The sequence below is a fragment of the Staurois parvus genome, unplaced genomic scaffold (genome assembly GCF_062004578.1).
Source record: "Staurois parvus isolate SC_StPar_1 unplaced genomic scaffold, SC_StPar_1.0 ptg000476l, whole genome shotgun sequence".
NCBI lineage: Eukaryota > Metazoa > Chordata > Amphibia > Anura > Ranidae > Staurois > Staurois parvus.
In genome coordinates this window covers 2,985,691-3,010,819 of record NW_028318272.1, presented here as the reverse complement: position 1 = coordinate 3,010,819, position 25,129 = coordinate 2,985,691, and positions in this window count along the sequence as shown.

Here is a 25,129-nt window from a genome sequence, read left to right as displayed (position 1 = left end):
TTTAATACGGAGTTCACAACCAAGAACTTAGCACGCTTGCACCTTATTTTCACATACTGGGACTGCATACCTAATACAACCAGTTTAATTAGATGTTTTTTGTTTAATACTTATGATTATTAATTATTTTTGAATTTCTTCAATTTTTTAATGTTTACACAACTTATGCGCGGTCCACATGGTATTTATTATTAATTTTGTGTTTATAACTTCACAATTAGGACTGCTGCATTACACGTGTATTTCACATTAGGTTTTTATTCATAAGCGCAGCAGCATTCCTTTACTTTTCACAAAGAAATAAGAATGTCATCTAGGTATACAATTAAGAAAAGATCATGGAAAGTTCCAAAAATATAATTTACAAAATGCTGAAAAGTAACTGGAGCCAGGTATTCAAAGTGTGTGAACAGCTGTTTTCTACGCATCTCCTTCAAAGATTCGCACTAGGTTGTTGGCACCCTGTTAATCCAGTTTACTAAACACTTTTTCAGATCTCAGTCTTTGAGACAGTTTAGATTCAAGGGAGAGTCGGTAATTAATCTGAGTAGTGATATTATTAAGATCCTGATAGGCCCAAAGTTAAGGTTTCAACAAGGGGAAAACTTCCAAATGCAATTTCAGTACTTGGAAGCAATCAGGCAGTCATAAATGTGTTCTTGTGGGGAATAAGGTCATCAGTTATTTCTCATGGTATGGCAGCTCTTTATGTACACAGCAGGCAGAGGTTTGGTCTTATGGGTGACAGTCCCTGACCTAATGCTTGAACCATCTGCATGACGAATAGAAAGTCCCTGTATTTTGGGTTGCAGAGGGATTCTTTGTTGGGAGGTAAACGTCATAATGACAAAACAGAATTTGTAAGGACCACAGTCAGTAATGGTGTAGACCTGATTGGTTCTTCCTGTAAACTTCAAAGAAATGAGAAGATAAATGTGAGCTCATCTGGGGCTACCTGGTTGGCTGGAAATAGGAGGGTTGGCCAGGAACTCCCATTTTTTTGCCAGAAAAGTCTGTACATAGTGGCCAGTGGCCAGCAAGCCTCCAGGGTAGGGGCACAGTTTGTTCACTCATTGGTGTAATTATTTTTCAGGAGAATTCACGGGCCATAGTAGGCCTAGTTGCATGGGTTCAGGTGATATGCCTAGTGGAAAGTCTTGAACTGCTGCAGAGGATGTCGATGAAGTCAATGGAGTTGGAACATTAGGTAACAGTCAAAGGAGATTGCTAATTCTTTCAGACTTCTGCTGTCTTATGCTGCTATCATTCTAAATGGAAATTCAGAATGGAGATTCACTAGAAAATCTGAAACCACTACACAGTTCAATTCATAGTGTCTGAACGCCAACTTCTTTGTAGCCGGATGCTTAGCTGGCCAGAGGGAGCAATTATAAAGACACTGTGTTGCAGCTGCTCTTGTACTCACACTTTTATCCAGGAAATACTATACAGTAGCTAAAGGGTCTTTTTATGTGATTTTGAGGGCAGCATTGAAAATACACAAAATCCTTTAAACAACAAGTTTGGAGAATGACATAAAGATGTATGTGGTGTTACTGAACAGTACCAATTTTACGGACAGTCTCAGCAACAACATACATTGGCAGCACATATTTAGTTGAGGAATTGATTTTTTTCTTTCACATTTAGTGCAGCTTATGTACAACAACAGCACCACAATCTCATTTATTTCAGTTTGAAAAAAAAGTTTTTTTCATGTAGTTTTACCAGCAACATATGCTTTTTCACCAAATGGTAACAGGCCCATTTTGACAAATGATACAGCAATGTTAAATTGGCCAGCAGCAGGACATTTTTAAATAGTAAGGCCAGGCCCAAATTTCTAAAAAAAAAATCAGGGGGAAAATAACAATATATAAATAAACTTTTGTGTGTAAAAAAAATAACTGTATTTGACCAACTGTCACCCAGAAGATTGTTTGACCCCTCAGGACATTAAACACAATTAAAAAACACGCACACAAGATTATGTGCCAGGTAACCTTGAAAGTTTGCTCAAAGGCCCCACAGAAAAATGGACATTCTGTGGGGTGTCCACACCCCAAATCAATACCTAAATACCCCAAATCATTTTCCCTATGTATGCATATAGGGAAAAACGTAGACTTAAACCTCCTTTTCATTTAATTACTTAATAACAGGTACATGTAATCATATTAGCCTGATTTTATAAACCGTATATACAGTATATATTATATATATATATATATATATATATATATATATATATACACACAGCTCAAAAAAATTAAAGGTTCACCTTTTAATCAGAGTATAGCATCAGGTCAATTAAACTACTGGGATAGTGATCTGATCAGTTAAGTAGCAGAGGAGATTGTTAATCAGTTTCAGCTGCTTTGGTGTTAATGAAATTAACAACAGGTGCACTAGATGGGCAACAATGAGACGACCCCCAAAACCGGAATGGTTTTACAGCTGGGGGCCACTGACATTTTTTTACCTACTCATCTTTTCTGACTGTTTTTCACTAGTTTTGCATTTGGCTAGGGTCAGTGTCATTACTGGTAGCATGAGGCGATACCTGGACCCTACAGAGGTTGCACTTGCAGTCCAACTCCTCCAGGTTGGCACATCAATATGTGCCATTGCCAGAAGGTTTGCTGTGTCTCCCAGCACAGTCTTAAGAGCATGGAGGAGATTCTAGGAGACAGGCAGTTACTGTAGGAGAAAACAGAGCAAGAGACACAGTGCCTCTAAGTGTAGACTGTATGACAGCTTTATTAATAAAAAAGTAAATTTAACAACTCATATTTCCAAAGTGATAAGCAGGCTCATATTGGTAAGTGTGCAGAACTCCTTATTACCAGGTGGTGGATCCGCAATAGGAGTAAGTGTGAGGCGCTGGAGGGAGGGGAAGCACTTATGGTAAAGCCTGGTAAATTTCCTGGAGTGTGTGGAGCTGTGGTGCCTGACGTCATAAGGATGTAACGCAGGTTCCGAAGTGGACCAGCGCACTCCTTCTTCAAGCATCATGTTTGAAGAAGGAGCGCTCTGGTCCACATCAAAACCCGTGCATACTCAGAAACGAGTCGCATCCTGATGATGTCAGACGCTGCCGCCACTCCGCACACTCCAGGAAATTTGGCAGGCTTTACCATCAGTGCTTCCCCTCCCTCCAGCGCTTCCACTGATCGGCCGGCACTTACTCCTATTATGGATCCACCACCTGGTGATAAGGCGTTCTGCACACTTACCCATATAAGCCTGTTCATCACTTTGAAGATATACATATATACGAGGGGCGTTGAAGTCAAACTGGGACTTTTGAGTTTATATAAAAAAAGAACAAATTTCAAGAAGTGGAAACGGAGTTTATTTTTCGACATACTCCCCTGCTACATTTATACACTTATCCTAGCATTTAACTAATACCTGGAAAACTTCGGCATAGAAAGATTTGTCAGTATGCCTGAGCCATCTGAGGACAACCTGCTTCACTTCGTCATCATTGTGTTCACTGTTCCCACAGAAAGATTCACAGGAATGACTACTGCAGGCTCGGAACCACCACGGCCAAGATCGTCACCGATGGATGTGAAGCCATCTTTGAAACCTTTACACCACTCAGATGTCTTACTGCAGCTGAGTGTCTCACCACTGTACTGTGCTTGAAGTCGACAGTAGATATCCATGGGTTTTGCATCTTCCTTCACAAGAAACGTCATTGCCACGTGCTGTTCCATTCACGCACTAACACTGTTGTCTGCCATCTTGACTAATGGTCTCTGGACTGGCCCACGACATGTGTGCCGCCTATCAGTAATGGGACACACTTGCCACTTACTATTGTGTGTAGTACCGCTATGCTAAAATTCCCTTCTACAGTTGCAAGAAAAAGTATGTGAACCCCTTGGGATTACGTGGAGTTTTGCTTGAATTGGGCATAAAATGTGCTCTGAGCGTCATCTAAGTCACAACAATAAAATAACACAGTCTGCTGAACATGATACTACACAAACATTAGATGTTGCCATGGTTTAATTGCACATAACATGTAAACATTCACAGTGCAGGGAGGAAAAAGTATGTGAACCTTTGGACTTAATAACTGGTTGACCCTCCTTTGGCAGCAATAACCTCAACCAAACGTTTCCTGTAGTTGCAGATCAGACCTGCACAACGATCTGGAGTAATTTTGGACCACTCCTCTTCACAAAACTGTTTCAGTGTAGCAATATTCTTAGGATGTCTGGTGTGAATCGCTCTCTTAAGGTCATGCCACAGCATTTCAATCGGGTTGAGGTCAGGACTCTGACTGGGCCACTCTAGAAGGCGTATTCTGTACTGTTGCAGCCATTGTTTTGTTGAATTACTTGTATGCTTTGGGTCATTGTCCTGTTGCATCACCCATCCTCTGCGGAGCTTCAGTTGGCGGACAGATGGTCGTACATTTTCCTGCAAAATGTCTTGATAAACTCTGGAATTCATTTTCCCATCGATGACAACAATCCGTCCAGGCCCTGAGGCAGCAAAGCAGCCCCAAACCATGAAGCTCCCTCTGCCATGTTTTACAGTGGGGATGAGGTTTTGATGTTGGTGTGCTGTGCCTTTTTTTCTCCACACATAGTGTTGTGTTCTTCCCAAACAACTCAATCTTGGTTTCATCTGTCCACAGTATATTTTGCCAGTAGTGCTGTGGAACATCCAGGTGCTCTTTTACAAACTTCAAACGTGCTGCAATATTCTTTTTGGACAGCAATGGCTTCCTCCGTGGTGTCCTCCCATGTACTCCATTCTTGTTTAATGTTTTCCTTATTGTAAATATGTCAACAAAAATTTTAGCATGTGCCAGAGATTTCTGTAGGTCTTTAGCTGACACTCTGGGATTCTTCTTTACCTCATGCAGCATTCTACGCTGTGCTCTTGCAGTCATTTTTACAGGACGACCACGCCTAGGGAGAGTAGCAACAGTGCTAAACTTTCTCCATTTGTAGACAGTCTGTCTTACCGTGGACACATGATCATCAAGGCTTTTGGAGATACTTTTGTAACCCTTTCCAGCTTCATGCAAGTCAACAATTCTTGATCGTAGGTCTTCTGAGAGCTCTTTTCTGTGAGGCATGGTTCACATCAGACAGTGCTTCTTGAAACCAGTAAACCCAAAACAGGTGTGTGTTTTTTAAGGGCAGGACAGCTGTCAGCAACACATCCAATATCATCACACTGATTGGAGTCAAGGTTGGCTCACTCCTGGCTCCAATTAGCTCTGGGAGAAGTCATTAAGCTAGGGCCTCACATACTTTTCCTCCCTGCACTGTGAATGTTTACATGTTATGTGCAATTAAACCATGGCAACATCTAATGTTTCTGTAGTATTATGTTCAGCAGACTGTGTTCTTCTATTGTTGTGACTTAGATGACGTTCAGAGCACATTTTATGCCCAATTCATGCAAAACTCCACGTAATCCCAAGGGGTTCACATACTTTTTCTTGCAACTGTATACCTGGAAAATTATATACTGCATATATATATATATATATATTTTTTTTTTTTTAAAGAAGCATGAACAACAGCAGCTAGGATGCCTGATATCCAATACATAACATGTAAAACTGAGGCAATGAAAATATGAAACCAATCCTTTAAATCATGTGCAGGAGATGTACTTGTGTATTACTATCTGAGGTGGTTTATCACATCAGGAAAACAAGATTCTGAAGAGCAGTTTGTCAAGCTGGCAAGGTGAAAGCCGTAAATAAGAAACAACAGAGGTTGTGCTGTGGCAACATGCAAGGTGTTATTGTATGCAAATTCAGCCATTAGAAGTAAAAAGAACCCACTAGTCCATGTTGCAGAGGAGGTTCTGAGGTACTGTTCCAATGTTTAATTTGCTCTCTCAGTTTGGCTATTCATCTGTGGGTGGTACCCAGAGGACAAGAAGATGTGGATCTTTAGTTTCTTGCATAATTCTCTTCAGAGCCTTTTGGTAATTTGGACTCCTCTGTCAGACATTACATTCGCAGGAGCATCATGGAATCAAATGAAGTTGTACCTGATGCCAAGGGAGTGCCCTTCATAGGGATAAAGTGTCAAGGTGAGCCTGTCCACCACCACAACAAAGATAGCACTGTAACCTTCTAATAGTGGGAGTTCCAAAATGAAGTCGAACATAAACATGTTCCTCGGCCCAGCTGGGAAGCATATTGGTCAATGGAGACCCCAAGGCTTGATCTCAAAGGTCTTGGCATGAGCACAAGTACATAAAACAAAGAAAAAACCTCCTGCACGCTCAAGACCAGATCTGGCATGTGTGGAGAGATCTTCATGAATTATTATATTCAATTCAATTCTGTCTGGCAAAGCTGTGCAGCTCCCTGAGGGCTGAAGAAGCCCAGAAAGCCACTGGAAGAAAAAGAAAAATGCGCAAAAGCCTTGTGCATAACCTCACATGCAAATCTTTTATTTGAAAGTAACATATTTGTACTCACAAGCATCAAGTAAAAACAGAGCTAATTGATTCTGAGGAAGAGGGGATCCCATGCTCTGCGTGTCTGTCTCTGTGTGTGGGACTCGCACAGTACTCCAGACTATGGACCATGGAGGGTCATGACATGCTTATTTTTACTTGACGTTTGTGAGTCTACATCTGTTACTTTCAAATAAAGATTTGTATGTGAGGTAATGCGCAAGGCTTGTGTGTCCTTTTCTTTTTCTTATCTTCCATGAGCACAAGTACAGCAGGAAGAAAAAAAGCTATAGACAGGGTGGAGCCACCAGAACTTTTGATGCAACAAATCTTACATCTTAGCGATGCCAAAATGCTCTTTAAGTGGGGTGGCATGTCAGACATTTATGACTGAAATCCAGAAAGCTTCTGGAACAAAAAAGACAGGAAAGCATGATTTGTCACTCCAGAGAACACGTCTCCACTGCTCTAGAGACCAGAGGCAGTGTGCTTTACACCACTGCATCCGACTCTTTGCATTGCACTTGGTGATGTAAGGCTTGGATGCAGCTGCTCGGCCATGGAAACGCATTTTATGAAGCTCTCTATGCACTGTTGTTGTGCTAATCTGAAGGCCACACAAAGTTGGAGACTTTGGCGCACTGTGTGCTTCAGCATTCGCTGACCCCGCTCTGTCGTTTAATGTGGTCTACCACTTCATGACTGAGTTGATGTTGTTCCCAGTCATTTCCACTTTGTTGTAATACCAACAGTTTACCGTGGAACATTTAGTAGCAAGGAATTTCACGGATGGATTTATTACACAGGTGGCAACTTATCACGGTACTATGCTGAATTCACTGAGCTCCTGAGAGCGACCCATTCTTTCACAAATGCTGTAGAAGCAGCCTGCATGCCTAGGTGCTTGATTTTATACACCTGTGACCATGGAGGTGATTGGAACACCTAAATCCAATGATTTGGAGGGGTGTCCCAATACTTTAGGCAATATAGTGCAGACCTCGAAATTCCCAATCGCCCGCTTGTTATGAGTGAGTGGAAATAAGGTGGGGGCAAGCAGTGCCGGGACTAGGGGTGTGTGGGAGGGGCGGTGACAAGCAGCGATCTCCTGTATGTCTTTCAATGAAGCAGCTGAAAGCTGCGGGAGGGAGAGGAGGAGAATTGGCTTCCAGCTGCTTCATTGAAAGCCATGATTGCTGTTTGTCACCGCTCCCACCACTGCACTGATCATCCCCAAACGTTTCATTTCTTTCTGGGTCCCCCTGTTGTGTGCCCCTCAGTGCCCAGCCCTCCCCCTGTCCTCTGCAGTAATAGAAGTGGGAAGAGAGGCTGGATCTGCTCTGCCTCTCCCTGTGCCCACCCACACTCCACACTGCAGCTTCAGAGGATGAGTGGACTGGAAATTGTACACAGAGCAGTCAACAGCTCTGATGCTTCTGACTGAGTCATGTGAATCTGATCTTCCTTCCTTCCACCAACCCCTCCCTCCCTTTCTTTCACCCACCCCTCCCTCCCTCCCTTGCTTCCACCCAACCCTCCCTCCCTTTCTTCCACCCACCCCTCCCTTCCTTCCTTCTGATCCTTTCTTTCACCCTTCCTTCCGCCCCTCCCTTCCTTCCCCCCACCCCTCCCTTCCTTTGTTTCACCCCTCCCTTCCATCCTTCCACCCACCCCTTCCTTCCTTCCACCCCTTTCTTCCTTCCACCCCTCCCTTACTTTCTGCCATCCCTATATTCCTTCCTTCCACCCCTTCCTTCCTTTGACCACTCCCTTCCTCCCTTCCTTCCTTCCACTCCTCCCTTCCTTCCTTCCACCCACCCTTACCTTTATTCATTCCTTCCTTCCAACCACTCACCCCTCCCTTCCTTCCCTTCCACCCCTCCCTTCCTTCGACTCCTCCCATCCTTCCTTCCACCCCTTCCTTCCTTCCACCCCTCACTCCCTCCCTCCCTTCCATCCCTCCCTCCCTTTTTTTAACCTCTCCCTTCCATTTAACAGTGCCATTTCATGAGATAAATTACGAGTGCGTGTTTAGGGGCAGAATTAAGGGTGGGGCAGGATAGGGGTTGGGCGGGGCAACCGGTGGCGAATTACTCTTAAGTCCTGGCTAGTAGCTCAGGACTTGAAATTTGGAGCCCTGATATAGTGTTTATATATATATATATATATATATATATATATTTATATATATATATTGTCTGTATTATAATCCTTGAATACAATGTAGCCAGCTACTTGGTAACATCTTATACAATCATTCTTTTTGACTAAATGGCAAGATATAGCAGTAATGTATTTCTGCCAAATCCTTACTCATAGCACTCACTCCAATGATATGAGTAAGGCTTTGGTCAACATGCATTAGCAAGTTACTGCTGTATCTTTCCATGTAGTCAATGAAGAATTGCTGCAATGGTTGTTACTCTAAATAGCCCGACCGCGGCTCCATTCTTGCAAAATATCCTGAATCTGGCCCAGGTTACCAGATTGTGAGACCCCCCATAGTGGTTTGGGAACATGCATATAGTTCCACACTAAGTCAGCCTCCCACTGTGATCTGGAGGTCTCATCAGAGTGCATAATGCCCTGTGGGACATAGGGGTAGTCCAATCTCCATTCCACAGCCACTTTTTTTTTGGATCTCCTTTTGGAAGCGTGAAAATCTGGGGAGCTCCCGTTTCCTGCCCTTTCCAGGGTGCACACAGGGCTCTGGGGAATGAATGATCCATCTTTTGAACAAGACATTCTGGGCTTTGGTCCTAGCCCAGGGGGTTGAGGATCTTGACTGAACCTGTGGTTGAACCTGAACTGACTCTGTCCTCCCAGGTCTTTCAGCCAGGTCTAGTGTAGTGGAACATCCTGACAGTCCCATTAGCGAGTCCAAGTCCTCCGTAGTGTCTCCCTTCCTTCTCTGAGTTGCTAGTTAAGGACCACTCCACACAGTCTGCCTCCAGGGGCCCAAACTTGGCCTGCAGTCTGGGTGACCCTCAATATATCCCTCCACTGCTGCCACTCTCAACTGGCTCACCTGAAGAAAAGCTGTCCTCATAGCTGGGCTCCTTCCAGATGGGGCTGACAGGGCTTGCAGGAGAGGTTGGCTGCTCTGGGTCTACTGATTAGTGGTCGTCAAGGTTGGATAGCCAAATTGTAGCTATGCCAAAGCTGTACAGAAGCCTGATGGCACAGTTGTTAGACTGCCTAGCCCTTGGAAGTACAATTAAAAAAAAGGGAGGCTGATGCAGGACTCCATCCCAACGGGATAGTCTTTTCTTCTTTTTGGATTAGGCCGAACTCATGTTGTTTTACTTATCCCAGTGTGTTGGTCTAGGGCAGTGGTCGGCAAGCCGCGGCTCGCGAGCCACATGCGGCTCTTTACCCAGTCTAATGCGGCTCTTCTGTGTGCCGGGCGCCTGCTCCCCTCCCTCCTCTCGGTCGGCCCCATAGTAATTCATCCCCCATATAGTAATTCATCCCCCATAGTGTAATTCATCCCCCATAGTGTAATTCATCCCCCATAGTAATTCATCCCCCATATAGTAATTCATCCCCCATATAGTAATTCATCCTCCATATAGTAATTCATCCCCCATAGTAATTCATCCCCCATATAGTAATTCATCCCCCATAGCAATTCATCCCCCGTATAGTATTTCATCCCTCGTATAGTATTTCATCCCCCGTATAGTATTTCATCCCCCGTATAGTATTTCATCCCCCATATAGTATTTCATCCCCCATATAGTATTTCATCCCTCATATAGTATTTCATCCCCCATATAGTAATTCATCCCTCATATAGTATTTCATCCCTCATATAGTATTTCATCCCCCCATATAGTATTTCATCCCTCATATAGTATTTCATCCCCCCATATAGTATTTCATCCCTCATATAGTATTTCATCCCTCATATAGTAATTCATCCCTCATATAGTATTTCATCCCCCCATATAGTAATTCATCCCTCATATAGTATTTCATCCCCCCATATAGTATTTCATCCCCCCATATAGTATTTCATCCCTCATATAGTAATTCATCCCTCATATAGTATTTCATCCCCCCATATAGTATTTCATCCCCCCATATAGTATTTCATCCCCCCATATAGTATTTCATCCCTCATATAGTAATTCATCCCTCATATAGTATTTCATCCCTCATATAGTATTTCATCCCTCATATAGTATTTCATCCCCCATATAGTATTTCATCCCCCCATATAGTATTTCATCCCCTCATATAGTATTTCATCCCTCATATAGTATTTCATCCCCCCATATAGTATTTCATCCCTCATACAGTAATTCATCCCTCATATAGTAATTCATCCCCCATATAGTATTTCATCCCTCATATAGTATTTCATCCCCCCATATAGTATTTCATCCCTCATATAGTAATTCATCCCCCCATATAGTATTTCATCCCCCCATATAGTATTTCATCCCCCCATATAGTATTTCATCCCTCATATAGTAATTCATCCCTGATATAGTAATTCATCCCCCATATAGTATTTCATCCCCCCATATAGTATTTCATCCCTCATAAAGTAATTCATCCCTCATATAGTATTTCATCCCCCACAGTACTATTCCCCCCCCCCCCTTCTAGTAAGCCAAGTCCCCCGTGTCAATTCACTTACCTTTTGCGTTCCTCTCGCTGTCTTCCCGCGCCGTTCGGGTCTTCAGGGCGGACTGTGAGAGGAGCCTAGCTCCCCTCCCCTCACGTTCGGCACGCTGCCCCGCCTACACACATCCTGACAGCCACATCCGCAAGCCGGATTAAAAGGTCCGCGCGGACTTTTGGGGCTGCCAACCGAGAGGAGGCAGGGGAGCGGCCGACCGAGAGGAGGGAGGGGAGCAGGCGCCCGGCACACAGAAGAGCCGCATTAGACTGGGTAAAGAGCCGCATGTGGCTCGCGAGCCGCGGCTTGCCGACCACTGGTCTAGGGAAGATACTGGGATGTGGCATGGCTTAATGCTTTATTAGAAGGGGCTCCTACTTAAGTGGTTTTCAAGGACATTTGATGCTGAAGTGCCTTAAGATATATAGTTAGTATTAGGAATGCATTGTTCTCCTTTCTTTTACTGTTCTGCAGGTATCCATGGACGGCTATCTTTCCTGTTGCTATGAAGGGCTTCCTTTGAGAAGGAGGTGCTTCATTTCTACTCAAATGCCTTAATGTATATATGCTAAATTGTATTTCTGTTTTCAAGTGTTTTAGCTGCAGTGATCTGTAGTTAGGGTGTAAATACCCTATAGATGGATATAATTTTGAATGAAAATACTTGGGAAACATCTTAGGAAAATTCCAATACAAAAATTCTCAGAGTATTCTCAAAACAAATGAATGTCATTCAAAATATTTTGTTTGCTTTTAACATATTATTTTGGAAAGAAACCACATAAACTTTTAGAAATTAGTTTGTTTGAAAACAACTTCCATCCTGCTTCTTTAAATGTTCTTGACTTCAGTGTAATAGTCCCTAATCTGTTTATGTAAGTGCCTATTTGTATTTCTTGCAACACTTACATAAACAGATTAAGGACTATTACACTGAAGCCATGATGAGTCCTGGCACACCTACAAAGGATATACAGTTGTGGCCAAAATTATTCAACCCCCACTGAAATTGAGTGTTTTGGCCAGTTTGACATTGCTTTTGATCATTCAGTCATCTTGCTTACATTTACATTAAAGAGGCACTTGTAGGTCAGACAAATATAACATAACAGTTATAATGAAATAACCACAAATGTCTTTTCTGTGCTCACAGCATTATCAGTTTTATTCAACCCCCAAGTGACATTCAATCTTAGTACTTAGTACAGCATCCTTTTACAGTTATAACAGCTTTTAAACGTGAAGCATAGCTTGACACAAGTGTCTTGCAGCGATCTACGGGTATCTTCGCCCATTCTTCATGGGCAAAGGCCTCCAGTTCAGTCACATTCTTAGGCTTGCGCACTGCAACTGCTTTCTTTAAGTCCCACCAGAGGTTCTCAATCGGATTTAAGTCTGGTGACTGCGATGGCCACTCCAAAATGTTCCAGCCTTTCCTCTGCAACCATGCTCTAGTGGACTTGGAGGTATGCTTGGGATCATTGTCCTGTTGAAAGGTCCAACGTCTCCCAAGCCTCAGGTGTGTGACGGACTGCATCACGTTTCCATCCAATATCTCCTGGTACTGAAGAGAATTCATGGTACCTTGCACACGCTGAAGCTTCCCTGTACCTGCAGAAGCAAAACAGCCCCAAAGCATGATTGACCCTCCACCATGCTTCACAGTAGGCAAGGTGTTCTTTTCATCATAGGCCTTGTTCTTCCTCCTCCAAACATAGCGTTGATCCATGGGCCCAAACAGTTCTAATTTTGTTTCATCAGTCCACAGAACACTATCCCACAACTTTTGTGGTTTGTCCACATGGCTTTTGGCATACTGCAGTCGACTCTTCTTATTCTTTGGAGACAGCAAGGGGGTACGCCTGGGAGTTCTGGCACGGAGGCCTTCATTACGCAGTGTGCGTCTTATTGTCTGGGCTGAAACTTCTGTACCCACATCTGACAAATCTTTTCTCAGTTCCTCAGCAGTCACACGGGGACTTCTCTCCACTCTACGCTTCAGGTAGCGCACAGCAGTCGAAGTCAGCATCTTCTTTCTGCCACGACCAGGTAGCGTTTCAACAGTGCCCTTTGCCTTGAATTTGCGAATGATGCTTCCTAAGGTGTCTCTTGGTATGTTTAACATCTTTGCAATCTTCTTATAGCCATTGCCCTTCCTGTGAAGAGAAATCACCTCTTCTCTTGTCTTCCTGGACCATTCTCTTGCCTTCACCATGTTTGTAACCACACCAGTAAATGTCTAGAAGGAGCTGAGTATCACAGTCATTTTAAAGCTGCCTAATTGGTGCTTATTATGCTTGATTGCTGCTCGGTGACATCCACAGGTGTTTTCAATACCTGATGGAAAGCACCTGTATGAACCTCTGTTCTTCAGAGTGGTAGTCTTTAAGGGGTTGAATAATTGTGGCAATGAAGAAACCACATAAGAACCATTTACTACTGTATTACATAAACAATTGATGTCATTTTAGTTGCATTTGGGTAGTTACAACGTCCTTGTAGGATTTGATTCTGAATACAATTCCAAATGTACACTATAGTCCCTAAACCCCTTTACAGCATTGGGGGTTGAATAATTTTGGCCACAACTGTACTATTGCCAGATTTTGTGGTGGCTCCTTGCAGAAAGTGTGCCAAGGATTTTGGGAATCTGCAAGAATGCACATACAGTTTCTTGAGGGCTAACTGATATCTGCTATTGTTGCTGCACAGGTTGTTGGTGTATCCTGAAACGTCTGTGCCCTCATAGTTGCTGATAACCATTGGTTTTACTATGTACACCTTCAGGTCTATAAGTCCAACCAAGGAGATGATTGTTATTTTTATTTCTACTCCACATGCACTAAGTCCAGCTAGACAGAATGACACACACCAATAGGGTCTCATGTTAAGATACATGTGCCTTTGGAATCTTTGTTTAAACACATGGGCGTTTATGCTGTTGTAGTGGAAGCCATCATTTCTGGTGAGTCTTAAATTCAATGGGAGATGGTGATGGCAAATTTGAGTAGAATTGTTTTGTTGCAAGCAAGAGCACTTTATGGTGGTGGATGGACATACATATATTCAACATATATTTTTCTGTACTATTGTTTTTTAATATCACAGACATTTATTTATTTTCATATATTTCAGTTTCATTATCATATATTTGGTGCTACACTTTATGTTTTATTTAAAATACAGAGAATTCGTGATACAGTCACTCCCTATTGTAGCACTTTTTAAAGGTTCTATAAACATGACTCTCACACCATTTTTAAATACCTGCTAGGTTACTCAGTTTCTCAGCAATAATACATCAATGTTCAGATGTTAAAAGTGCGAAACATCATATTTAAGAATAAATTAGCACTGAATAGAGAAGTGAGAAAATATCTTTAACTTTTTGTGAAAAACCATTTGACCTTTTTATGTCGCTGATTTTCACCTCTATTTTTTTCCTTACATTTAATACCTGAGAGACTGTAGCCATTAAAATGTTCTTTAGTAGCTTGTCTGAAGCTTCCCACTTTGTTTCCTCACTCAATGGGAGTGCAAAATATTATTTAAAGCTTTCAGAGTAAGTATTTCCGATTTGAAATATAAATTATGCCATTAAAAATGTACATTTTAAAGAAATGCTTTCATTTTTTTAATTAATGTACTGAATGTTCTAAGCAGCATTGAGTATTTGGGCCCATTCACACCAGCTCAATCTGCTTGCCAATGTGCAATACATGTGAATTGCATTTCACATCACTATGAGTTGCAGTAGGGCAGCTCAGAATGGCCTGCCCAATGCACCACAACTGACCTCATCCTTGCAGCATTTTTGGCAATGCAGTGCACCACAACATGTCAGTGCTTTGCTTTGCTGTGCATTGTTCTGGGAAGCTGCATTGTGGTGTCATTACAAATTGAGAAATATTCACTTCCAAATACACCTGTTTACAGTGCCAGTTTAGGATTAGTGCAATAGATTGCTAAGGATATTCAACAACTGTATGGAAGGTTTATGAGCTGTTTATTTTTTTATTGGCACAATATCCCCTTAAAATGTATATTCCTAGTAATCTTTTGCTTGACTTATGTAATAATTCAAAGCAAAGTGCAATGACCATTGGACTGTACAATAACCAATGCCCCCCCCCCCCAAAGAAAAAAAAAATCTCTGTTAAAGGGTATCTGTAAGCAGGGGTGTAGCTACAACTATGGGGCCCTATAGCAACATTTTGATTTTCCTCCCCCTCCAGAATGGGGCTGAATATAGGGTACTAAATATGCCTCATGTGAAATGTGCTATTGTGAAAAGTGGGAGCCTGATGCAGAAAGAACAGTGGTCAGTATTAAATGTTGCAGAGAGAACAGTGTCCAGGAGTACGTGATACAGAGAGAGCGGGGTATCAGGAATAAATGGAACTGAAAGTGCATGGGTCCAGAGCAAGTAACAAAGAGAGTGCAGGGGTTAGGAGTAAGTGATGTGTGGAGCACATGCATGGAGGTGCTGGTTGTGCGTGGCTCTTGTGTATGACTATGCAATTTATCCTGATTGCTGGGCTGAGTATCTTTTTTTGCAAGTGCAACTTTGTATATTTTATGACATTTAATAAAATGGTTTTATGTTATGGTTTTAGGCACACACATATATAAATAATTGGCTGAGACAGCAGCTGTAGCCATTGGCTCCAACTGCTTTCAATCACAGCCAGTAGTCAATGAGTAGAGAGTGGTGAGTCGGAAAATGGCTCTATGTGTGTTATGGATGCATAGAGCAAGGCTCAGGAGCAAACACATACCAGTGCCCCGATAGAAGCGGCTTATTATTGGGGGCACTGGTCAAGGGGGAGGAACCAGGAGCACAAGTGGGGGACCCAAGAAGAAGAGGAACGTTAAAATGTGAACTGCTGCTACTGCCTTCCTGAATACCAGAATATATCATTTCAACACATTAAAAAAGTGCTCTGTTCACTTTAAATGTGATTAATAAATAAATAGTGCAAATCAAAATTCATATATCCCAAAATGATAATTAGTCCGTCTGAAGTACAAAACTGTGCAAACTAAAATTCATATAACACCAAATAATATTTCATATACAGTGCAATGCAGTGCAAGATGAACGCATATAAATAAGTCCCCAAATCCAATGTGAGGGAAAAGTGCTGGGTGCCAAATAAATCTTCCAATAAGGTGCTGCTGTGCTCAAAAGGTGCTCCTCAGAAGAACAGGCAACCCTCTTACCGAACAAATTGACCTCAAGCTATAGAGATCAAATGAGCAGATGGTATCCAAACTCCACATTGACACTCTCACTGACAGGTCCAGGGATGATGGATGGATCATTGTGTGTTCACACCAGGATCTGGCTTAAACGCTTCATATCACTCTCCGCAATAATGTCTGAAAGGGTTTAATCAAGAAAATACTTCATAGTGCAACCCCATTAAAAACAAAATGCTTATTTAAAAACCTATGTATTGCACTTACATTCAGATGAGTTTAAGAGAGCAATGGAAAAGCATTTAACTATTCGGCTGTGGTGTCAGTCCATTGGCTTGTGCGTGGTGACATCACAAAAAGACTCCGCCTGATGCGTTTCCTAAAAATGTCATCCTCTGGGATTGGAGATCATTTTTAAAGTTTTTTGTACCCTAAGGCATTCCATGCATTAAAATCAAAACCTTCCAGAATCTGCTCCCCCCAGCCATTCTCCCCTTCTCCAAATATTTACCTTGCTCATCTTTTGATCCAGTGCTGTGTCCAAGAGCAGCATCGCTGTTCTCTTTCCTCACAGACACAGAGGCAGCAGCGGGAGTCATTGGCTCCTGCTGCTGCCAATTAAATCCTGTGAGGAGGGAGCAGAAGGCGGAGCTTACAAACAGTTCCCCCCCCCTCCATCGGAGATGCTCAGCAATCACCAGGAGCCGGGTAGTAATCACTGGCTGGGACCCAGTGACTGACAGCCGAGGCCGCGAATGGCGGCGCGGGTTAGGGCTCGCGTGTGCTCCCTACCTGGAACTGCAAAATCACATATATACGTGATTTTGCGCATCCGTGCCACCCTGTAGCAGTGCTTCTTCTATTGGGTGGACGGGAAGCGGTTAAAGCCTCCTGTTAGAATATCTGCTTGCTCATACATCCCATATGGCAAGCAGATATTCTGACAGGTCTGCAGGACACCTGCATGGTATCAGAGACCTACTGATTGCTGGTGCAATGCTTTCCAGGCTCCTTTGAACAAAAATGATAAATGCACATTTTTTTATCTGCCAAAAAATGTGCATTTATTATTTTTGTCCAAAAGCTGAACTTATCCTTTAACGACTATAGTTATGTCATACCTGCCAAAAAACAATACTTCTGTGAGTTGAGGATCTCAGGGAAGCAAGTATTCGTAGCTCATATGCCACATCCTTGTTCTAGGGCAATGAATGTACACCTATCACTGAGTCACAGATCTTGGAGTAGAATAAGCCATATCAGTTGGGCAATACATGTTTCCACCACAGCCTAATCACTCAGATGTTTTGCTTCATGATAGAACAATTAAAGGGAACCTGTGCTATGAGAAATACAGAAGATGTCGATGCTAATCTGATTCTGAAAATATTAGCTGCCTGGTTTTGAGACACTGACCTACGATACAAGTATAGATATCAGGAAAGTCATGGTAAAGTTAAAATTTCTTAACTGCATACTCAGGCAAAATTAGTAAATTAGATAATACTGAAAAAATATGCCTGCTAGCCAGGAAACTAGTATTTTACAAAGGAGAGATGAGCAATGGAAGCCTCATGTTTCATCACTACAGGTTTTCTTTAATATACTGACAGTCGTTTTGTAAGTGCCCTGCAAATCACCATAAGTGAAAGCAGCTTTTGTAAATGAAGTCATATTGTAAGCAGTTCAAACAGTACTCCATCTCATGATTTAGATTTATTTGTAAAAAGATCCAGCCTTGCCATTTGTTTTTTGTCTGTCGTCAAAGTTTGTTTATGTATCCGCTGTTTCTGAGTAGCACATTGACACCAAAAGATCAACTCTTTTCTGTTAGGGAAACTCCTCCGGGAGTTCACAGGAAAAACATAGATACTCTTCGGGGAGCTTTTATTTCTGGAAAGTAAAGTGAGAAGCATATCAATAGCTGCAAAAACACACTTATAAAATTGAGTTTTCAGAATTGTCAGGTCCAGCTGGGAGGTGCAATGGCTAATGTAGTGTATTGTTACTATATTTATTGTGAAAATATGCAGGTGTTCCGGGGTAACATACAATACATTTTGAAACAATGAGCAAATAGTGTGGCCTGACTGTGGGAAAAACAGAATTCTGGGCTGCACCACTAGTGGGATTGCCAGCAGAAGCACCTGATTCTCCTATACTTAGAATATTGTGTCCAGTTCTGGAGACCTCACCTACAGAAAAAGGTATTGATAAGAGCAAGTCGGGTATTCTGGTTTATTACCTCATTTCAAAGACATGCTGGTAGGTTAAAGTGGTTTTAAGGGCAGAAGGCATTCTATGCATTAAAGTAAAAAAACCTTTGTGTGCCGCTGTCCCCCCAGCCTCCCATCGCTGCTCTCTTTCTCCTCATTGGCTCAGACACATAGTTACATAGTTAGTCTGGCTGAAAAAAGACAAAAGTTCATCTGCATCCCCGCACATTATGACATTACCTTGCAGGGAAAATGTATTTATTTTTTTGTAAGTACGGTTTACTACTGCTTTAAACAGCATGCAGGCATTACCGTGGCAAGGAGGCGACATATTGTCTCCTCGACACCTGTCAAAACGCCCTCTAAAAAGTGATCCTGAGTGATTTGCTTTTCAGAGGGACAACAATGGTTGCCGTACATATGTGAAGATGACTGCCGACTGGTGACCTGAATGAAATAAATTCATCCCTTCTTTTTTTGTCCTTCCTATTTATTATCAGCATCTGAGCCCTGATGAAGGAGGAGTGTTGAGCTCCTGAAGTGTATTGGTTTTTCTTGTGACCGCCTGTCATGCAAAATAAAGATAACCTTAGGGTTGTTTTTTTCCACCATCTGTTCCCTGCTCCCACCCCAAAAATATTGCTGTCAGCTTGACGCAGAACGTAGCATTATCTGCAATTGCCCAATCTGTCATGCCCTGTGCTACCACTTGACAGTTATAGGGCCGCAAGTGCTGCATTGTAAAATGCCGGGGGACATGTGCTCCCCCATACTTAGAAATGCATTTGACTGAGCTGTTATATGAGGATCGGCGCAATGATAGGGGTAACTTTAGGTATCTGACCCATATTGGAGGAAGTAGGTTCAGGTCTGTATTTTATGAATGGTTTGCTTTAAATCAGATTGTCAGCTGTTTGGCTCTAGTGTGCAGCTATATCCACGGAAAACTCCCCTTTTGTTGAAATATTGTGGGCAGCACAGTGGTTAAATGGTTAGCACTTCTGCTTGCAGTACTAGAGTCGTTAGTTCAAATCCCAACCACGGCACCACCTGCCTGGAGTTTGCATGTTCTCCCGGTGCCTGCGTGGGTTTCCTCCGGGTACTCCTATACCCACAGTTGATCCAGAGGAAGGCAAAAAAAAACCCAGCAAAGCATGATGAAATTTGCTCCTACAGGGGAAAAATTCCTTCCTGATATCCCGAGAGGCAATCGGATATTCCCTATTCCCTTTGGTTCCTGCTGTTATTAATCACAGCCAGTGAGGGGGGAGCGGGGGGAGGGCCAAGCCACATTTTGTGTGTCAAAGGACACAAAGAGTGTGGTTGAGAATGAGCCCACATAAGTGACGCCATAGCAAGTGGATTGCTATGGAGGCACTTGGGGGAGGGCAGAAGAGGAGGATTGGGCTGCTTTGTGCAAAACCATTGCACATACCGTGTTTTTTATTAAAAAAAAATCCCTTTACAATTATTTTAGCTCCCTCTTGTCTAAATTGTATGTGTAGGGACCTTAGATTGTAAGGTCTTTGGGGCATGGATTGATGTGACTGTGCAATTTAAAGTGCTGCATACATTGTCAGCACTATATACAGTTGTGACCAAAATTATTCAACCCCCACTGAAATTGAGTGTTTTGGCCAGTTTGACATTGCTTTTGATCATTCAGTCATCTTGCTTACATTTACATTAAAGAGGCACTTGTAGGTCAGACAAATATAACATAACAGTTATAATGAAATAACCACAAATGTCTTTTCTGTGCTCACAGCATTATCAGTTTTATTCAACCCCCAAGTGACATTCAATCTTAGTACTTAGTACAGCATCCTTTTACAGTTATAACAGCTTTTAAACGTGAAGCATAGCTTGACACAAGTGTCTTGCAGCGATCTACGGGTATCTTCGCCCATTCTTCATGGGCAAAGGCCTCCAGTTCAGTCACATTCTTAGGCTTGCGCACTGCAACTGCTTTCTTTAAGTCCCACCAGAGGTTCTCAATCGGATTTAAGTCTGGTGACTGCGATGGCCACTCCAAAATGTTCCAGCCTTTCCTCTGCAACCATGCTCTAGTGGACTTGGAGGTATGCTTGGGATCATTGTCCTGTTGAAAGGTCCAACGTCTCCCAAGCCTCAGGTGTGTGACGGACTGCATCACGTTTCCATCCAATATCTCCTGGTACTGAAGAGAATTCATGGTACCTTGCACACGCTGAAGCTTCCCTGTACCTGCAGAAGCAAAACAGCCCCAAAGCATGATTGACCCTCCACCATGCTTCACAGTAGGCAAGGTGTTCTTTTCATCATAGGCCTTGTTCTTCCTCCTCCAAACATAGCGTTGATCCATGGGCCCAAACAGTTCTAATTTTGTTTCATCAGTCCACAGAACACTATCCCACAACTTTTGTGGTTTGTCCACATGGCTTTTGGCATACTGCAGTCGACTCTTCTTATTCTTTGGAGACAGCAAGGGGGTACGCCTGGGAGTTCTGGCACGGAGGCCTTCATTACGCAGTGTGCGTCTTATTGTCTGGGCTGAAACTTCTGTACCCACATCTGACAAATCTTTTCTCAGTTCCTCAGCAGTCACACGGGGACTTCTCTCCACTCTACGCTTCAGGTAGCGCACAGCAGTCGAAGTCAGCATCTTCTTTCTGCCACGACCAGGTAGCGTTTCAACAGTGCCCTTTGCCTTGAATTTGCGAATGATGCTTCCTAAGGTGTCTCTTGGTATGTTTAACATCTTTGCAATCTTCTTATAGCCATTGCCCTTCCTGTGAAGAGAAATCACCTCTTCTCTTGTCTTCCTGGACCATTCTCTTGCCTTCACCATGTTTGTAACCACACCAGTAAATGTCTAGAAGGAGCTGAGTATCACAGTCATTTTAAAGCTGCCTAATTGGTGCTTATTATGCTTGATTGCTGCTCGGTGACATCCACAGGTGTTTTCAATACCTGATGGAAAGCACCTGTATGAACCTCTGTTCTTCAGAGTGGTAGTCTTTAAGGGGTTGAATAATTGTGGCAATGAAGAAACCACATAAGAACCATTTACTACTGTATTACATAAACAATTGATGTCATTTTAGTTGCATTTGGGTAGTTACAACGTCCTTGTAGGATTTGATTCTGAATACAATTCCAAATGTACACTATAGTCCCTAAACCCCTTTACAGCATTGGGGGTTGAATAATTTTGGTCACAACTGTAAGTACCTGTAATAAATAAATAAATAAGCCCAGGGACAGGCAACAAAAATAGTGACATATCTGAGGGATGCAATATATGAGGAGAGAATGCAGGAACTTAACAGGTACAGTCTGGATGAAAGAAGGGAAAGGGGAAAATGACTGAAACCTTAATACATTAAGTATGTGATTAAGGTTCAGGAGGGCAGGATTTTCAGTAGAAAGTTAAGAAGAAGAACATGGGGGCATGACTTTAAAGGCTAAGCTCACATTTTGAAGAACATTTTGTCTTTTACTTCACACCAATCTCCCTTTTAGAAAAAGCTGCTAGCTAGCCGCAGCGGGCACATTGGGGGGTGCAGTTCTGGGAGGACGTCAATAGGGGTCCTCCCAGAGCTGGATGACCGTGCTGTAGCCGTTATTCAGCTATAACGCTTAGCAATTGGTTAAGAAAATAGCTTATGCAAAAGTAGCATCAGTAGGTTAAAATACGTTGTGCATTTTTGTAGATGTTCTTTAATGTAAGTGCATTCCTGTAGGCCATTTCTGAGCCCCAGAAGCCAGGCCAAAAATTTTTTAGTTAGTGTTGACATATCATGGTCACATTTTGGGGCACCACAGCTATTAAAGGATCACACACAGCATCAGAGGAATGAGCAGTGTTTTCATTTAAATCCCCAATGCAAATTCTTGAGAAGAAAGCCTATGCATTTGCCCTGCCTCCTCGATGACATAAGCCACCCTTGCTCCTGTGATGGTGAGAGTTAGCCTCTAACAGCTACAGTGAACAAGAATTTAATGACTGCAATTTAAGAAGTTCTTTGTCCAGTAAACCACAACCAGTAAACTTTTCCATTAAAAAAAAATCTTACACAGTTTAGTGTTTGAAGCAGGATTAGAGCAGGATTCCAACCCATTTGTGTATCAAGTACAATTCAATCCACATCTCCAAGAGAAGATGATGGAAGATCAGGGATCTGCATCTGCAACTGTAAATAGCAGCCTAACCCACCAACAACATTTATTACAAATGAAGCAACTGTGATAAAATTGCTCCCCTGTGAAAAAATTGGAAGATCCTTCATTGGTCAAAGAGATCCCAAACCAATCTTAAACATGAAAATCTCAAGCATGAAAATATTTACAACAAAAGCCTTTTTATTGTAGTTATTAGTAAAAACCTGCACTTAATCCACTTCTTATCTGATTAACACTAGATATGGTGTCCTAAAAATGTTTCCAATATAGGGTATAAATGGTAGGTATAGGAAACAGGTTAAGGGTGAAGGAATTGGAGGAAGAGGGAACTTAATAAGAATCCAGGTTCAGTGTTTCTTAGGAGCCAAAAAATGAAAAATGATTGGTTGTGAGAAGCTACACTCAGATAACAGGAACTATAATAATCTATCTTTGGACCTCTGTTGTTAAAATACACCCTAATTATCTTACCATTAGCAATTATAAATGATTTTTCAGACATGTTCCCATTGCCACTTTATAATAACACTTCCCTCCATCCTTTACACTGAGAGGTGTTTATGTTGCCACAATTAACATACACTTACCTTGTGAACTGACTTACAATGAACTGTGTATGTGCAATTTGAGGACTGACAAAAGCCCCCCACCCCCCAGATTGACTTGCTAATTGCATCTGTCAGATTTGAAAAGATGCCTCCGAGCTGGTTGAGCTCCTTGTCTCAGGGGTACACTGACAGCAGGAAAAAGGGAGTTAGGAGTCTTTAAACTGCTCCCGGCTATAGGCTTGGCAAAGTTAAACAAGTAATTGTATGGAAATGGGTGATTTTAGGAGACAGACCCTCACCATTTACATAACACACATGTTACACTCTCAGACGTGTCTAATGTAAGCTGTGTGATGGGTATGTGCATTATGGGATAAGAAACAGAATTATTATCTTTCTGCACACAAAAATTATATTAGTAATGTGGGTACTGAATATAGGTCCTGAAATGTGTGTAAACCTCTTAAATGACATTGTCTTCAATATAATATACTTAAAATAACAGTGCCCTTTTACCTTTGTATAGTCATCTTGTGATTACATCATTCTGACACATTTGAAATACTTTGAATACACACTGCATTGCCTTCCTGGTATGAAAATGAATATCACATAAGCCAGAAGCACAAAGGTGCATTACAATCCATATCAAACCCTTTCACTTGACCATGAACATAAGACAGACTAACCCTTTTACCTGTCAGGTCAGCTAGAAAGATACTCAATTACTAGATAATTCAAAATTACGTCAGCTGAGCGATTCAGCATGATATAGAGCTGTGTGGTGGCTACATTGGCTACAGATGAAAGAACCAGCAAACACAAATGCTCCTGCGCTTGGGGATGGACTCGATGCTACAACCACATTAAGAATGTCCTGGAACATGCACACCTTGCTGCCCTCAAATGGACCGGGGGAATCCAAATATACTGAATGGGGAAAGAACAAAAAGAGGGCGCACAGGCCTAGTGCATTACCATAAAAAATGTTTAATAAAAAATAAAGTAGGTGTTGTACTCACAAACGACAATATAGTCAAGGCACATCATAAAAGAACAGCTGGCTCTGAGGAAGAGGCAAGTCCTCGAAACGCGTCAGCCTTTTGGATGTCTAAACTCCCTATTGCGGACTGTTACTCAGCGCGGTGTTGATCCAGCTGTTCTTTTATGATGTGCCTTGACTATATTGTCGTTTGTGAGTACAACACCTACTTTATTTTTTATTAAACATTTTTTATGGTAATGCACTAGGCCTGTGCGCCCTCTTTTTGTTCTTTCCCCATTGGCTACAGATGCTGTGGCCTGCCTGTTCAGGGACTAGTCACAATTCCTCCTGATAGCAAAAAACTAAACTATTGTATTTCTGATTTATCATCCCGTCCCTGCTGCAGAAGTACACCCTGGGTAAGCTCTGATGTTGCAACCAACCTGGGTGGATGGCAGGAAGGTTCCTCCACCAAAATGACAATGTTCTGACCTGGTGATTGGTCACTCAGTCCTGAGCACTGTCACACTAGAGAGATCACATGCTCCCTCATACCTAGAAAGTCCCACTCCATTAGATCAGATCAAGGACTTTGATGGAGCAGGAAGATGGAAAGGTCACATGAATACCCTGAATGGAACACTGAATCAGGAAAGAGTATAGTGATCTTCCAGTCGGCCCAAGGTATGATCAGCAGAGGCAAGCCTGAACAAAATTACAAATCCTTAGGTGAGAAAAACAGTAAACATTTTCCTGGTGCATTATGGCAGCATGGATTGGGTTGTGGTTGTGCCCCTCAACCTGAAAGGACTTGTTAACTATAAGTCTGTGCGGTATCCTGCTAGAACTGAATTGGTCATGGAACATTCCTTACTGGATGTTGCCCCAGCCAGGTTCAGCCTCTCATTGGTGGAAATCCTTTCCTGTTCAGCCT